At 42.4% G+C, this 12,964-nt stretch overlaps 1 protein-coding gene across 1 annotated transcript in view; it reads right to left on the reverse strand.

Moving 5' to 3' along the window:
- MYO16 (myosin XVI) overlaps positions 1 to 11,680 on the reverse strand; it is a 391,786-nt gene extending 380,106 nt beyond the window's left edge. Inside the window, exon 1 of the mRNA XM_030476550.1 lies at positions 11,437 to 11,680. The gene's annotated coding sequence lies outside the window, so the exon portion shown is untranslated. The remainder of the gene's footprint in view (positions 1 to 11,436) is intronic.
- Positions 11,681 to 12,964: the final 1,284 nt, after the last annotated feature.

The raw sequence follows: 12,964 nt of genomic DNA on the forward strand, positions 1-12,964 counted from the left end.
CTCTGATGCAGCATTGGTGCATTAACTAAGCACGGTTCAGTGAACGTATCAATAAACAATCCTCTCACCTTCCCAGGACATATATAATTCACAGTGAAACTATCAGTGCTACCTTACAAAATATTTAAAGCAAATTTTGACTATTACATGCTCAAGCAATTCCATAGATAACCCCAGGATATTAATCCAATTTTTCACCCCTTAAATTGATTTTGTGAACTCCTTAAAACAAACTTACAGCAACATAATCTATTTCCTTTTGTAGGGACAATAAACACATAAAACATTCTTTTGAACAAAGAATCTCTTAAAGAGACTGACAGTCTCATTTCTCGGATTATGTTACTTTTTCCCCAAGAATACCTAGTCCATGGAAATTAGTGTACTTAAATCCCGATTCTTTGAGAAATATCTAGAAAATTTCTATGCCCGGGATTACACCAAGGAAAAAAAAAATAAAATAAAAAAAAAAAAAAATCACTAAACAAAAACAAACAAGCAAGCAAAAAGGCAGTTTCCAGCATCCTCCAGCATGACCAGTCCAAACAGATAAGATCTCAGTATCAGTTGTCAGCACAAGAGCCCTTTTGAAAGAAAATCCAGAAGAAATCAGCTATCAAAGCAACATCAGAGAATGCTACAGTATCAGTCTTTCATCATGGAAGCTGCTCTGCACTGCTATGACAGTAGCATTAAATCCACAAATGAAGAAAAAAGTGCACTTCAGCATGTGCCGATAAAGAACAGATACCAGAAATTCTCTCCTTAGAGGTGAATAACTCTGTAGCCTGCTGTTTGAGCAAACCTTGAACTCCTTTAAAACCTAGTCACTCTGTAAACAGAACCGTGTCCATCAATCACACTGTCTTCAGACATTTTCAATTGATTTTGGTCACTTAAGCCTAATTCACAAAGGATTCACAAGCCAGAGCACGGTTAAATGCCATCTCCACGACTAGATAAAAAGTGTATATTAAACAAATCAAAACATACTCATGTTACAAACAGGTCCTCAAGAGTTTTGTGCTGACACTTAGGCAATAAGAAAGCTAATGAGAACAGCTACACTGTGCTCAGCACTGTTTAGGAAACTACAAATTGACTTGAGATGATTTGTCATCAAGTCCCTGCAGGAAGAAGCAACACCATTTATGGGGGTGAGGGCAAGGAGAAAGACAGATCACAACATACTCATCCAAGGAAATCTCTGATCCAAGACTAATTACTGGAATAATAGTAAAAATCATACTAGAAATAACATTTAATGTGGAATAAGTTTAACCATTTATCTCAGTTACAATTATATATTTTTGTTGTATTGATAGGTACTCTAGCCTTCACTCACGTCTTCATTTTCAGCAGTCATGACAGTACTTTAAAAGAACAATTCTAAAAAGAAATTTAAATGTGGTTTGAAGTCAAAGAACCACAATCAGTCACTGCCTTCATTTTCACAAAAACAGCCACAGAAGTTGCAAAATGAAGGATGGGGGGTGCGGGCTGGGATTGGTTTTCTTTCTGTTTTCCTTTAATACATCTTATTATCTCATTCCTGAACCATTATGTCTGTGGAAGAGGAAAGGTCATCAGTAGCCAGTGGCAGCACCAGCTGGGAGCTGGAAACAGCACTTGTAGTTTTCAGCCGTCAGACATTGGCTGAAATTTAACAAGTGCCAATATGAAATAATCTGCAAACCCAGAGCTTTTTTTAAACTAGCAAGAATAAATGAAAGGTTTTGAGAGCAATTTGAAATCTCTTATGTTATTATACTATACATAAAGTATTGCAAATTGTTCAGTCTCGCCAGTTCCCAGGTTAGTGGAACTCCCACCATGTTCTGTGCTTAAACACCAAAGCAAAAGGCTATTCTGTATTACACTTCATCCTGCTAAAATTCCCTGACCTCTTTTCTCTCTGGTTGATAAGTTTTTGTCAAAGTAGGGAGTGACAACAAAACAAAATGAGACAAAATAATGGTCATTGTTTATTTATTCTTACAGGTAGTATCCATGAATTGCTGATGTCTTACCAACAAGGAATAAGGCCAAAAATGCAGAAACAATAGAAGGAAGATGTAGAAAGCAGCAGAACTACACAAATATTTCCTAGCCCCATCAACATGGGGCTTTGGGTCCAACCTCACGTTTTATGTCCAAAACTGTATCTTTTGTGAACTAGATTTGCCTCTCCCAAGCAGTGGGCTCTGTGAGAACTTGTGTTTGAACTGAGAAGGAATTCACATATGTGCACCCAGCCCACAAGTAGGACCTAAAAAAAAAGGGAAACAGCTTCATCCATAATTGAGTTCAGCAAATATGCTGCAACAGCAGACACAACATTGCTGTCCTTCCTTTCCAACAAGACCAGCTAACATTTAAGCATGGATATAGGAAGACACCCGGGCCCATCCTTCACCATTCCAAAATGGCAGCCTGTTTAACAACACAAATGTGTTTCGGAATGTGCATAGCCAGCCCATCAGCACCACAGCACTCCATCACCTCACACTGGCCTTTCAAACATTCTTATCCACAGCACAGAAGAGGACGCTGCATTAAATCAAGACCCAAGAGTAGGTGACAAAAGGGATCATGGTGCTCGTCCTTGGCTGCATACACATTTCTTTGATTGCTAGACCTGACAAAATGGTGCAAAGAATTAGAGTGCACTGCTGTGGCCCATCACCCTCATTGTGCTTAAGAAACCAGGAAGGACAAATTTGCCATGCAAGTCACTATATTTCATAAAAGGGTCGTGCACAACCTGACGGGTCAGCAGACAACCTGAACAGAATCACTGCTTTGTCCATTAAAAGTAGACCAACATTACCCTTCCTTCCTCCACTCCCAGGGCACAGTATGTTCTGTGGCCCTTGCTCTTGGATGGCTGAGAAATTCTGTCCTACTCACTGGCACTGAACTGACTCTAAAAATCCTATAATTTAAATCCTATTTAAATTATAGTCTTTAAAACATTAAGATCTAGTTAGTTTAATTATAGCTTACTATACACAGCAGAAAAACAGAAATTAAATGTGTTCTTCGCTAATGAAACTCCTCTGGCTTAAATTATATTTGCTATCTCATTTGTCCCTGTGGACACTACCTAATTTCCACTTGTTCTTCTCTCATCTGATAGAAAGTTTTTTGGGAGCAGGGAGTGTTATTTATTATACATCTGTACAGGACCTAGGCCACCAAATCCCAAAGGCTTTGAAGTGCTACTGCATTTCAACGTCCTCATCAAATAATGAGGACATCTGACTGCTCTTTCCATGAAACATTACTTGCAGTACATTTAAAACTAATAATGAGGAGAAAAAGCTTGAAAGTGGTAGTTTCCACTCTTGGAAAACTATATAAAGAACATAGTAAAACCACCTTACTCTGCCTTTTTGCACTGTTAGTAACTAAATACTTATTGATCAGGTATTCAGGTCTCCTGGAACGCAACTTTCATGGGGCAAGGAAACACAGGGGTGCTGCAGCCCATGGACAGCTTCAGCAGCAGCAGCCACGGCGACGCTGTGCAGTTGCTGTAGGCTCTCCCTTTACATGCCCAGGATTCCTCTTTCTGCAACAACTGCACAGTTACCCCAATCCAGTGCCTTTTATTAAAGCTTTGTAAAGGAAATGTAACATCGTCCTCAAACATCCTCTATTCGACTACAAGTTGAGGGAATATGACAAAGGAGGGGAGAGAACAACCACAAATGCAAAAGTCCCATACCAAGGAATAAAACAGCACTTTTTTAGAAGGAACAAAAAACCCTTCGGCATTCTGGAAGGCAGTAGCTGCAACAAAGAAGTACTAACACAAGCATAAATTCAGAAAGCCTGGGTAGTGGTTACACCAACAGACAAAACATAGAAATAAAAACTGCTTATATTGTGAAGCTATAAACTCTCTGTGGGTGAAAGTTACCATGAACCAGCTTGGCTTCCTCAGCCTTTATTCACTGAGAAATGATTCCTCACTCTGATGAACAGTTTTGGTCTCAAAACACTGTCTGTCTATTAGAGTACCCTTCAGCTCCTGTGTGCTGTATGTGCCCACATTTCCTTTCACAGGAGGAAAAAGAACATGTCTGTAAGCATAGAAAAGATGATTTAATACCAAAATCTCAGTTGATACAGAATAGGAGTAAAACTACTGATGCTGTCACTATCTACTTACTCCTCTGCATAGTAAGGAACAGCCACCATGCAGGCTAAGGTCTCTCCTCTAGCAGTGCTTGTGTTAAAACCCAGCTAGATCTGACACTCAGGAGTGCTTCCAAGCTCTTTCTATCACAGGCATGAGGGCAGTTAAGGGCAAAAGACCTCCTGGGAGAGTGCTAGAGAAATGTCCCAGGCAGAGGAAGCCAAACTTGGCAGGGTCTGTACCCATACTGTTAGTCCAGAGCAGACCTTGAAACAAATTAGCCAGCCAACAATGCCTTTTTTTCCCCTCCTCTGCCCCTCTTCAGAAGAAAATACTTCTCTATCTCTGGTAGGGATACTGAATTAATTAGCATATATGCAGTATGAACAATCAGGAGACTTGAACCTGGGACTAAAGTGAGAGCCAAATTATTTGACACCAAAACACATTCAGTGAAAGGGGTCAAGGAAGTACTGGACCACTTGACATCAAAAACAGTATCTGTGGAAGGAAGTGGAAGCAGAGTAGCTTGCAGCGTTTTTGTATCCTTTCCTTTATATGGCTGTGTTGGCACACTGGGATGTAGACAAGCATGTCCTGCTGGGAAAGGAAGAGATGTGACAGGACTGAGGAATCATGAGCCCACGACACAATCTCACATGCTGAAGCAACTCCAACTGTTTTTGCATTAACACACACATATCCGTGCCCAGTGGACCCCAAGCACACAGCAGCTCTGCCTATAGGTGAGCCATTTTCTTTTACAAAAAAAAAGGTGAGTTTAAAAGCCTATTACAATTGTTGTGCAATAAAAAAAAGTGACAAGCTTTTAGGTTTAATTGCTTCATCAGTCCAATAAGGGAATAAGGTATTCTGAGCCTGAGAGCTTGTTTGTTTCTTTTCCAGCTGCATCTATTAAACTAATAAACAGATCTCTCTCTCCAGACCTTTTTTATATTACATTACTCCAGACTGGCTACAAAGCTCCCTAACTTCAAAACCATCAAAAATCTAGCATTTAAAAAGAGCAAAATTATTAGGTTTTAGCTCTGCAAAGCATGAATTGCCTTCCAGAACTAAAGATCAGTCAAATTTATCAATCTCTGGAAAAAGCAAGTCTGCTTATCAAAATTAAGAGAACACTTGAGAGATCTTCTCTGAGAAGAAAACTTCTATGACCACCTGCTTCATGGGCCAGGATATTCTCTACTGTTCCACTGAAACATACTATATAGATTACCTGGAAGCAAGCTACAAGAACAGCTTTATCCTTGTAAGGCCATGCTACATTTTAGAGCGGGCTTACGGCTGCTTCAAGTTGCACCTTACCATCTATGTTTATACAAAGCTGCCTTGACTGCTATAAACTGCAAGAGCATACAGCCAGTACACCCTGGCTACACCCCAAGCCCTCCTCACCCTTGGAAGGCCAGGGATAACTGTGGTATAAAGTGATTTCAAGCATGCCTTCTCCACTAGGTAATATCTGAGCAGAATGTGATCCTACAGATGTATGTTCTAAAGCCAGAGTTAGTTGGGTTGTGAGAACTGACTATAATAGGTTTTTGTAAACACTTGGCACATTATCCATCCTTGCCGTCATGTAAACATAGAACAAATAGCAATATTTCCTTACAGGCATTGTCTATAGAATGTTGTCACAGAAGTAAAGCTCTCTCTGAGTACTGGAAGCTAGTGGTTCTGATTTCCTTAAGTGTGTATTTTCCATAAAAAGTCTTGCTCCAGTGCTAATTACAAAATTAGCAAGAAGCTTACGAGTAATTAGATCGGTGTGTTAAATCACTAATGTTCCTTAAAAAAAACCTCTTAATTAGGACACACTGCATTTTTATCTACAAGCTAGATCTGACAGACTGCCCAAACTTTCCCTTCCCGCTGACATCCATGACACTGCCAGGGAAACGTTAAGCACCCACAGTACTCTCCCCTGGAAGGAGCCCTCATTTGACTTGTGCAGGTACAGGCAAGGACTCCTATACCCATCCTCTTCAATACTAAAGCAGACAGGCATAGTAGAGAGTCATGGCCATACATTCAGATACCTACCACAAGCAGGTAGGTACCATCTGTCTCTTTTGATTACATGGGGAGTCTGGACACTTGCTCAGATTAAGCTCCCATGATGGGATTTAGCTGCTGATGCCATAAAAAAATATAAAACTATCAACACTATCCAGTCTTCCCTCCTCCTACGTGGTATTTCTCAGACTCTAAGATAAATGCAGTTGAATAGATGCTTTTGTTTATTACATCTAATAAAACAGCACCTGACACAAAGGCATCTCAATTGAGAATTGATCCACAGTAAACTACTGCTACAAACAGCAACAGTTACAATTCCTTTATAGCCCATTTACTTGAGACATACTTAACTGCTTCGAAAAAACCTCACCAGAACTATATTGACATTCCATGCATCCTGCAGCCAGTCTTTCCAAACATTTTGTACCTTATTCTAATCTCAAACCAGAATCATCTGTGATCTCAGAAAAGCAGATGCAAAGCTCTTTAGGCATCAAGAGGAAAAAACCTTTTATCTGGAGGATTTTGGGTGTGTCACCTCAACTTCACTACCTGGTCTGGTTCTGTTATATGCTTGTGTCAAGGCTGCAACATACCTTAGATGCCTACAAGGAATACTTGCATGCACGCCTCTGGGACAGAGCTAGCTTGCAGCATCTCACTACGGACTGAGATCACATTGTCCAACTACCTTTAGACCAATCTTTGAGCAGCAGCCCCTCATTGCCAGACATATTCCATGACAAACCCAGTTGTGCCATCTTAGCCATTTTCACCAAGGGAGGAAAAAGAAAGCTTTAGGTGATTTGCTGAGTAACCTCAAATACCTTTCAGCTGCTAAAAGAAATGTTGCATTTTGAAAGACTTTGTATTTTCTCTCCAGAACTTACCTTTCTCCCACTGGCTCAGATGAGAGCAGTTTATGCCTAAAAGCACCAGAAGAATTAGCTTGGTTACTGTAGTGCCTGAGTCTCTGAGTCAACACAGGTGTCAGCCTTGCACTGCTGGCAATGTACGTGCTGCTTTTCCACTTTTTTAAGGCCATTGGAAGTTAAGATTTGATACCTTACCCTAGACACATTCATTCCAAAGAGGAACAAGGCATTTTTAGCATGTCTGGAAATAACCAGCTACTTCTCTATGTATGATTCAAAATTCACAGTTATTTCAACCACCCTGAAGCCATTTACCTGTGAGGCCTCATTGTTGGTATTGTTTAATTTACATTTAATCTACCTTTTAATGTACCTTTTTGTTTTATACCACAGCAACTACCCCTGAAAAACATACATATTTGCTATATCTATTAGAAAAAAAAAAACCACAGTCATTCTCTTCCTGGAGCACAACACAGCTAATGATTTTATATATTTTTATATATTTTCCCCTACTGCAATTTACAATAACCTCAGTTCTTTTCCAGTGGATACACTCAACCCTCTGCATTCAAATATTCATTCATACTGGAGACATCCAGAGATCTTCTGGATGTTTTGACAGAAAGAGTAAGTTTTGTCGACATAAAAGCCTTTCTCTGAATGGTATTGTGAATCCAGGATGTAATTTTGGGGAAAAGCATGATGACTGCCGATATCAGCTTACCCACTAGTCAAGACGTAGCATTGCCACAATCAAGATTTGAAGCCTGGTCCTACACTTCAGGTTTCACAGCTTACTCCCATGTTTCCAAATATTTTAAGGAAGAGAAAAATCTTTTTCTGACCAAACAGACAAAATGTTTGCATTAACAGTTCTCGGAATTAGTGAGAGTGACATTTTAAAGTGAAACATTCGGAAAGAAGGAACAAACCCCAAAATCCATTATCTAACCCTCCTCTTCTGCATGTGTAATAAAACAGGCAAGGAATATACACACTTTCAGGCACGAAACACAGGATGATATATTAATAATTACTCCACAAAAAGGCTGTGTGAGTAGCCATATATACACACACACACATATTGATGTTTATTTGGGTGCTGTGACATGTCTCACAAGAAGCTAAACAATTCAAATTAACAGCTAGGCTTGGCACCACATGAAACACACACCTCAGGGAAAATTAACAAATCTAAGCGCAAAGGTTAGAGTTAGCTGCTTGCCAGGAAGGTTCTTTTATCTTACCAAACCAAAGAAATATTTGCTGTCCTTTTCAGAAAGATGCAACAAGCTGTATTTCACATGAACTTGGCAGAGTCTTAAACCAGCAGGTCTGGCCCACAAAATGGCAAGTATCTCCAGCAGCTGTTGCTGTTGACAACATGTGACAACATGGTATTTCCAGACATCATCAACTGCATTCCCAGTTATTGCTAATTTTGTGCTGGATTACAGCATTTTCCTATGTTCATTAGCTATAATTACCTTAACAGTTAGTAGCTGAAAGAAGATCATGTGGAAGAAAACAGAGAACATGCAAGTGAGGTTTGCTAGGCTATGATCAGCAAGACAGTAACAAGCCAACATGCAGGCTTAACTTGAGACAGTACTGACTGTACAAAGTGTCTTTGGACCATACTGCTTGTCTGGGTTTTTTTGTATTGTTGTGGTTTTTTGTTTGGGATTTTTTGTTTGGTTGGTTTTTTAAGACAGATGAGAAATTCGCTATTTTGCCATTTTTTCTAGAACTAGACAAACAGAGTCATGTTCATGAAAATCTGGATAAAAGCATTATTCAGATTGGAAGAATATTTTCTGTTGTATCTCAAAATTGAACAAGAAAACACTGTGTGTGTGAACACATATGTTCAAACTGCATATTTCAGCACATCTTTTTGTAACACAAACATGTGGGAATCACTCTAAAATAACTCATTTGTTAGGACAATCAGGTGAGATGAAGAGGCTCATGTTCAAATCCGTAATTCATTTCATTAAAGCATCCCATTTATTACGGTCATTTACCTCATGATTACTTGGTCAGTTTCCACGTCTAAGGCAAAGAAACCATTCCCCTCCAAAAGAGGAAAAACGTGGTTTAAACTGCTGTTCTATTGTCGTTTCGTGACAAAAATGTTTTAAGACAGCTTTAACCTAAATGTCTATTTTTCTTGGTACAACACCCTACATAAGCATGGTATTTTATAGATACCTTCGAGCAAGGATCTGAATTTAGCACTAAAATGTTGTTTTAGACGAGTGCATGCCAAATGCTTTTCATCTCATTACACTGGTTTGAAATAATGGTACTACTTAAAGCAACATCATGGTAACAAAAAATGCAAGAGCTATTTCTAAGCAGCACAATAAACCACTGTTTCATGATGGCCAGTTGCCTCAACCAGCGCTACGAATCCCAAGCAACTGAAGCTCCATTTAATTCCTACTGTATAATTAAAGAATATACCACACCATAGGTAGATTTATTCAAATAATTTTGTACCCTTCCAGTTGGAAGCATTTTGATCTCCGAATTCGAAGATCTTCAACATTTATTCATTTTCCACATTAAATACGTGCTCCGCATACCATACAAAAATTATCGCTAGTACTTGCAAAATTAATCCATAATTGAGAAAAAAATCAGTTCATAATGAAAAAGTATTATAACAGAGACAGAATATATAAAGCCAGTTTCAGTCTGGAAACTTTCAGTTCTGGCCTAACCTGTGTAATACTAGACAAATGGCTTCCCCTCCGTTCCTTCCTCTTACAAATTGCTTGCTGTACCTGTGTCATCTCTTGAGGCCAAGGACTGGCCTTCTCTTTGTATAATGTGATTTACAGCTGCTCCAACACAAAATCACAGCAACGGTTCAGAGCTCTGCTCTACCAAACACCCTAATCCCAGTCTTTACTGGTACTTCTAATGGCATCCCTGCTGTTGTGTAACAATAGTCCAGTCAAAAGAACTTGTCCCATTGCTTTGAACCTACTGTACACACATCTATATACATACGTAATGAACTTCCTTCGTGTTTTGGGGTTTTTACCCTCCAGTCACATCTCAGATGCTGGCAATGAAGCCTAATTTGTTCTGTTCTCAGCAAAAGGGAATGGTTTTACATCCATTATTCCCAAATATTTCCAATATTATTCCCAAAGTAAAGCATCACCTAAGAAACTACGAATACAGCACTGCCTGCTTGGTTTTGGTATAACACACTGATAACAGTGGTCTTGCCAGGGCTCTATAAGCAGAATATATGGAGAATACAGAGCTCAACACGAGAATACTCTCTTATAAAGATGTGGGAACAGGAGACAAGAAACCATAATCTGCCTGGGATTCTGCCCAGACACAACCCACCACAGGAGAATCCAGCCTGTGATCACACTCAGACCCTACGCTGCTCCAGGACTGACCTGACGTTCACACTTTTCCAGTCTAAAAGTTTCCCACAGACAGTTCATAAACTCACTGTGCAAACACCTAAATTGCATTGCCCCCCCCGCCTTCCTGCATTATTCTGGCACACTGCTCTGTACCTTCCCAGAGGGGAGGAAAAGTCATTTCTCTCCAGAGCAAGCCTCTGAGGACAGCAGGATCCCAAAAGCCACCAACCCCAGCCCTTTCAAACCAGGGCTTTTGGTACTCAGCCTCACACAAACCCTGTGTGTGAGGGTTTGTGTGAGGGCAGTTTTCCCAACCGCCTGTTGTGAAACCCGGGCCACAGGAGCCCTCCAGCTGAGAAGGACACAGGCTGAAGACCCACCTGAGGAGGGCTGGTGGAAACAAGCCTGGCACACGACATTGCCCTTCACCCTTCCTTCACCCATTCGGTGGGCGCGCTCCCGCACAACATTGGGATTTAACCGACTGACACCGCCAATGAAATAAAACGTTTAGCTGAAAATTCCCATCCGGTTGCTTGTCAGCGCTGATTTCCAACGGCGAGGTGGCGGGCTTGCATCAGCCTCTCCGCCCGAACGGAAGACTCGGGGAGCGCCACAGCGTGCCCACAAAGGGGCTGGTGTGAGGAAAAGTGCAAACCTCACACACCCTCTGTTAGTTTTCTCACCTCCGCACACAATAAGAGCGGACTGAACCGAGCACCTCGGTGACCCACTAGATCAACCTCTTTCTCTCCCCACCCGCAGCACGGGCAGCTCCTGCCCCTCTCCCTCTCTCCCCGGGCAGGACACGGACACACAGACAAAAAAGACAGGAAGGGGGGAAGGAAAAAAAAAAAAAAAAAAAGAAAAAAGAAAAAAAAAAAGAGCACCCTCACACACACAGAACCCACCACCCCCCTCCGCAGAACGCGCCGGCAGCCCCACAGGACCCCCCTCCCAAGGTGGCTCTCACCTCGGGGGGACACGGCCCCGGCACAGCCGGTGGCGGGGGGAGCCGCCTCTCGTCTTCTCTCCGCCAGTGCCAGACGCGGCGAAGCGAGGCGAGAGGAGGCTGCGGCGTGGCCCGGCGCCGCGGCACACTTGCACTTTTTCTCGGTGGTCTTTCTTTGCGGCACGGTGCGCCCAGCCCCGCCGCACGGAGCGGAGCCGAGCCGTGCTGCCTCCGCCTGCCTCGCCGGCACTCCTCCCTGCCTGCCTCTCGCAGACGCCTCCCCGCGATACGATGCGGTGCCCAGCTGCCGGCCGCGCCGGAGCAGCCGGGGGGCGGCTCTCCCAGCGCTACCCCGCCCCGGTACCTGCCGGGGTTCCCCGACGGCAGCAGGGTGCTCCGATCGAGGTACGGCGGCCCCGTGCCACCAGCTCCCCGCCCGGGCACACCGCAGAGCCCTTCTCGTACCTTTCCCTGTGCCACCTCCTCCAGCACCCAGCCCCGCGGGGCACGCCGCTGCTTATCTGGGTTTAGACATTCATTGTCCGCCCCCCTCCCTCGGTGAACTGCCCTGAGGAAAGGGTGAGGGGAGGCTGTGTGGATTGGAGTAGTCTGGATGTAGCTCAGCACAACAAAGACCCACTTGATTATCTGCTGGTACGTAATGCCCAACAAAAGGGAAACGCTAGGAACGTCATAATTATCACCCGGTGAGATGGAGGCAAAACCTACACTTCTTACGAGGTTCGTAGTTAGGAAATAAACGGCAGCTTGCATGTATCTATTTCTGTCCCAGTACTATAAGCAGCTCGCTCACGCTCTGCTGCTTTAGTGCTGTGTTTGCTGGCACTGTAAGCAGGAATCTTACAAAAGCACCTTAAAGGCAGCAAAGCCACAAATCCTGGTGACAGAAAAGTCTTTTGCCATCTTATCAAATGATGAGGCTGGCTGATAAGATATTTTGCCAACAGGTGAGAACCCTGCTTAACTTTTATCTAAGGTACATATCCATTGATTCGCACCAGTGCATCTATTTTCTGAGATTGATTAAAGAATATAAACTACATATTAGCTTACCCCTCACTCAGTCTGAAATGGTCCCTGATGATGACACCTTCACCAACTTAGTGTTGGTCACAAGCAGCTGTGCCTCATTTAAAGCTCAACATGTAAGTGGCCCACTTCTGAAATTCACTCAAGCTTTCCAGAGAAGCTGAAGCTGCCAATCATGAATCTGACCACAACGAGCTTCACCTGAAGTTTTAGGGGCTCGGTACCCAATGTCTGGACGTCTAGTGTCCCTGTAGGCAGATTAAATTCAGGTGGGGAGAGTAGGAGCAGAGACCATTCTTTTCTGGGTCTGGAAGCTGAAGCACGCAGTGGGAGTGAAGGATCTATGAGGACTGAAGAAAAGGAGAACCTAGTCTCTAGCTTTGTGGTTGGGGTGCTTGGTTAGGAAATGTGTTCATAGAATAGTTTTATCCTGGTGATGAATAATATAGGAAGCAAAATTTAGACCTTCATTCAGTCTCCTGCATGTTAAATGCCTGGA

This window comes from Strigops habroptila, chromosome 2 (genome assembly GCF_004027225.2).
Source record: "Strigops habroptila isolate Jane chromosome 2, bStrHab1.2.pri, whole genome shotgun sequence".
Taxonomy (NCBI): domain Eukaryota; kingdom Metazoa; phylum Chordata; class Aves; order Psittaciformes; family Psittacidae; genus Strigops; species Strigops habroptila.